We start from the raw sequence: 5,542 nt of genomic DNA, 5'->3' as shown, positions 1-5,542 counted from the left end.
GCAAAGCATTAGCAAAATAGAGAACTAATAATCGGTTCATCCTGCACCATTTTTTCTTTTCTTCATCATTTTTTTGTAGTTGTATGAGAGTAAATGCACAATTCTAACTAAGTATTTCATCTAAAAATGAAATAATGATGCATACACTTCACTACAAACTATAAGCAAAATATGTCGCTTTCACATTTGTTACATAATCTTATTATTAATCTATATAGTTCATACAATCACAAGAAAATGAGGCATAAAAATTTGAGAATGAATGAGTTTGCTAGGTTAAAAATTATTGTATTTCGGGTACCCGGGTACCCACGGGTAATAATTCTTACCCGCGCTCTACCCGCAGGTAAAATTCTATACCCGTACCCGCCGGTAAAATTTTATACCCATACCCTCACCCATCGGGTCGGTGTAACACCCCACTTTTTAAGAGCACGCATTAACCCTAAGTGATTGGAGTTAAGAGAATAAAAAGGAGAAGAGACAAGAGAAACAGAGGAAAAGAGTAAAGAAGAGTCAAACTGGATCAAGTCCGGTCAAACTTCATCCAAATTTGAAAAGCTTGGAATGTTCGAAGGTCAACTTCTTTGAAGAGTGTCAAGCAGCATATTCAACAAATGACTCTAAGATTTGAATTATGGAATCCAAATTTCCATAAGAAAGGGGTGGAATTTGAGTTACCTCACAAGACAAAATGGCTACTTGACCATGTTTAACAGCATATAATTGGAAACATTGCTAAGTAAGTTAATTATTAGTTAACATGGGAATACGGTACAAAGTGTATACTTTGCAAAGGAACCAATGTTGCAGTATTTTAGAGGTATTAACAATTTATTTGAGGGGCTCAAAGTTTGCAGAAAATGCTGAAACAGCCTCAACACTTGAATATTTTCAAGTCTGAAAACAGTAGTGATTAACCAAGTTTGGATCCACTTTCTGAATGAATTTATATGCAAACTTTGAGATGTGATGGACTGAAAATAACATTAGTGTACTAAGGATTATTTTAGTCAATTAGTTCAGTGGAAAATTTGAAGAATCATATTTTTAATCAAGGCCCCAAGTTGCAATGTTGGGCTGTTTCTGAATTCAAGTGCTAGCTGAAAATGGCTGTCTGAATTGCTGAAAGACATAAATGGCTGAGTTTGGCAGTGACTAAAATGATATTTGATGTATCCACTTTGTGTAAAAGTTACAAAACTGGAAATTTGGATGTTTAGGATTCACATTGGTACTATTTATTTATATTTTAATTGTCAGAAGTTCATTTAAATTTGAATGCAAAAACTGGTAAATGGAATAAGTTTGCTGAATTTCTGAAACTCGTTTGAACCAGACATGTTCAGAGCAAATTTTGACTATCTTAGAGGCCGAATTTGTGGATGTGCCTGAAAGAAAAAGTGTAGATAAATGTAAATACTAAAACTTTTATTTTGGGAGATTTTAAAGTATAGTATTGAATTTTGGAGATAAAAGAGCTGCAAGGTTCAGGTTCAGAAATCTTCAGTTTGAACTCAATGCATGCAGTACATTTCAGAGCTCTTTTTAAACAAGTTAGAAGTCGAATCATGGAAAGTGAACAACATGAAAAAGGTAGCCGGATGAACCCTATACAACTTTTATCTTGACGTATTTCAATGTTCAGTGATGAAAGTTTGCGATCTTTGTACTCAAAGATGGGAGGCTTAAGCAAATACACTGAAACTCTGTATGCAAAAATAAAGCCAACAATTTCAGCAATGTTTAGAGCTATTTTTGGGCATGGTCGAGGAAGAATTAAGAAAAATGCTCAACATGAAAGTTGTGGAGTGATGTTTCGTCTACAATTGTTATTTTGTACGATTTCAATGTTTATGTACCAATTGTGGAGATATTTAAGCCTGAATTTGCGGGTTCAGAAGGAGAATAGAGAAGAATATGCAGACTGACATAACAGAGCTCGAGCTTATCCAGTTATCACCTCACCGCTGATCTTTCGCGGTAAAAATTTGAGTGAGACACGTGTAGATTCAAGGCCAGGATAGCAGTAAGGTCTTCAGCATGAGGTGGCCGATCCAGAGGCGATGTGAATTCAAATAATTACCGCCCAGGAGCAGATCATCTTCAACCTCCCGCCATTCTGCCCCTTTGCTCGAGTTGTCTTCACCAGTGAAATTCGTCTCCATCGCTTAACCTCCGACAAATCCCTCGCACACACATCACCAGAATCCCTCCCTCGATCGATTCGAAGAGTTTTTAGCACCTGCCACCGACCACAGGCGCTAGCTTGCCATCATCTTCTTCCTCCGGCTACCAACGAGCAGAGAAGCTAGGTCGCCGGTAAGCTCTAGGTTCCCAAGGTTTTCGGTCGCGTTTGGGTAGTTGGTTAGGTGTCGTGATGGTGAGAGTGCTGGTCGCCGTGTTTTTCCGTGGCCAGGGCGGCCGGAACACGCGCCCGCCGCCGTGGCCGGGCATGGCCGCCGGAGGGTGCCGCGGAGCTCTGTGCTCCGGCGGTCCCAAGGTCCGATTTATGGCTGGAATGGGTTCGTGGGGTGGATTTGGTGCTCCTAGAGCCCACTTCCTGCGCGGGGAGGCGCCTCCCTGGCCGGCCGGCGTCGGCCATGGCGGGCTGCCGCCGACCATGGCGTTCCTCGCCGGGGCGCGCGGGATTTGGGGGTTTGGGGGCACGGGTGGCGTGAGGAGATCGGGAGCAGGGCCGCAGGCTTAGGGGCCGGCTGCCGGCCGCCGGCGTGGCCGCCGCCGGCGAGCTGCCGGAGCCGCCGCTCCCTGTCCATGCGTGGGCGGCAAAAGCAGAAGAGGGAGGCTTCCGTGAGGAAAAAGGAGAGAGAAGGAAAAAAAAAGAAAGGGATATAAGGGGTTTTGTGTAAATAGTTTAGATTAATTTTGTTTCTTGTGTTAAAAATTCTTTGTTTATCCAGAATTAGTGAAATAAATTTTGTTAGTCTTCTCAAAATATTATTTATGATTTAAAATTATAAAAACATTGGGTTGTGAATAAGGATTTCTATTTATTTAATTCCTTTATTCGTAAAGGACTTTAAATAAATGTTTAAATCCTTATTCCTTTTTGGAAATAAAATTTGCATAATTTTTAAATTCTTAATATAAATAATTATTAATAATAATAAATAGGAAATTAAGCTTTTTCTTAAGTAGAATAATTTAAGCTACCTTCTTTAAATGTTAAAATTTGTTTAGGCTCAAATAATTAGGATTAAAGTGTGGGTAGAGTTCTTAAGTGTGTTTAGGTGTTGGATTACAACTTTGTAGGGGTATAAGGTTGTAATTCAATTCTTCCAAATGCCTTGCATTCATGCACTAACTTTGCATCCCATTGCGACTAGAACCTGAAGTCGAGGTCATCTAAGTCAAGCTCGTCGAGCCATCATTCGAGGCTTCAGAAGAAGAGAAAGGAAGTTGATCAGGAGAAAGCTCGTACAAAAACTTCAAGTTGAAGCTTCACCTTCTGAAACGGAGCAAGGCAAGCACCGGAGCATCTACGCCTACTAATTTCCTATTATTGTTATTATTTCATGTTATCGCATATGAATGCTTAAGTCTAGGAGTTGTTTGAAACCCATTTGATGCATGATCAACTTCCTTGTTTTAAGGACATATTTGCCACCTTCTCAACTAGATAGTTCATACCAAGTGTCTAAAAGAAACTCACACTAAAAGCAACCAAAGGTCCAAATATTATTCGATGGTTCACTTGATGAAATAAAACAATGGCTGATGAATATGGTGGTCATTGAGTACAAAGCAGAAGAGGAGTTCTGGCTCTCTCCTCACTTCTAAAGAAAGAATAAGGAACTACGGTATGTTTGACCGTAGATCAAACGTTGAACAAACTGGTCCTATGCTGACATATGGAACCAGTAAGCCCGGTAGCTTGGTTGACCTAAATACTTGAACCGAGTGTTACCCCACCTGGCGTGGGAAGTTGGCGGGGTCGTAGCCTGAAACTCGTGTCGTGATTAGGCCCGACGGGGGGTCCTTCACGGGGGTGCGAACCCGGGTCTGGGTATGCTTGGTTCAGGGTTTAGTATCCTCCTCGTGAAAGGTTGTCGCGTGCAGCTTATTGGAAACTGTGCGTGACGTGTGCCCAGTTATCTCCTGCAGGATGTAAATTGATTCGAATCGCCGCAATTCTCGGATACAAATGCCGTTTGATCTCTCTTAAACATCGTAACTAATTACGATGCAACCAGTATAAAAATTGTTGCTTGTGAACCTAGAGGTATCTTGGTGCATGTATATTAGATTTATTCTCAAGTTAGTGTCTATATGTGAGTCTTTAGTTAAGTAGTCGTTGTTTTGGAGTCCAAATGTTTGAACAATGAACCAGTCCACCAAATACAACTTTGCATGCTCCTTGTTTCTATATATATATATTTTTATATACTCGTGTAGTCAGGTCAGTCTTGCTGAGTACCTTTTTGTACTCAGTGTTTGTGCTTAAATGTTTTTAGTAGCGCCGCCGGAAGAGCCGCAGGAGTGAAGCACCAAGACTCAGAGAGTATGTTGAGTCCATACATCTCTTAATGACTTATAAACTCTTGTGAGATAAGACCTGCATGTTAACCAACCCTACGGCTGTAGGTCTACGCATTCAAACTCTATAGAAATTGAAATGACCCGGGTTTCCGGACGGACAACCCGAATCCCTGTATCGTCGTGATAGTCCCTGAATCAGTAGCTATCACATACAGAACTCATTTCAGGCAGTAAATCAGTTCATACTCACTTAAAAGATTCAAACATGGGTTTAATTATTACAATATCCAGAGAATTTGCAGTACGAAACTTTTATTACAAGCCCATTGGGCTAAACTGGAACAAACAGAAAACGGTAGCATTAGCTGGTCTTCAGGCCATCCTTCAACTCAAACTTTATCTCCACAGGCAGCACTTGAGCGTAGCACGGGCTTCTAAGCTTCAGTCGTACCATCCGTCATTGTTGGCGTCGAACTCTTGCTTGGATCCTGCATCTTGCCAAACTATCCCCAAGGACGGGATAGGTTCACGTCACCATCCGTATGCAAGCTTTAAGTGGATGCAAAGGTAGAAAGAGTAGCCAAAGGATAGGCTGAGGTTTCCTAACCAAGCATATACATATATATCCATATACATGTCTCTCACCCATCCCAGGTCGGTGCAGGAAACTCTTTCTCCCTGCACCTCATCTGACTCCACAGGGGGAAGTGGACTAGAGGGAGGTAGAAATACTGAGATTCACTACTCTATGAAAGTGCAGCCGGATCAAGAGATGTACATGACCGAGTACGCGGCTATACGTATAGTTTTCACCCTGCAGGGGTTGTACACCTGTACCCACTCGGGCTGCAAGTTGGGAGAGACCCAACTGAGACACAGCCCCCAACCATGACTCCCTAACCATGACAGTATCATCCTGCATTCCCGGGGTGGGATACATTCGCCGCAACAAATGTTCCGGGGCTGTGAATCTCTAACTTGGCCATTGGCTTCGAGAATCTCGGAGACTGGGGTCGGAGAACCCGACCAGGCCCACGCACCC

This window comes from Panicum virgatum, chromosome 4K (assembly GCF_016808335.1).
Source record: "Panicum virgatum strain AP13 chromosome 4K, P.virgatum_v5, whole genome shotgun sequence".
NCBI classification, from domain to species: domain Eukaryota; kingdom Viridiplantae; phylum Streptophyta; class Magnoliopsida; order Poales; family Poaceae; genus Panicum; species Panicum virgatum.
Note: the sequence above shows the minus strand (reverse complement) of the source record.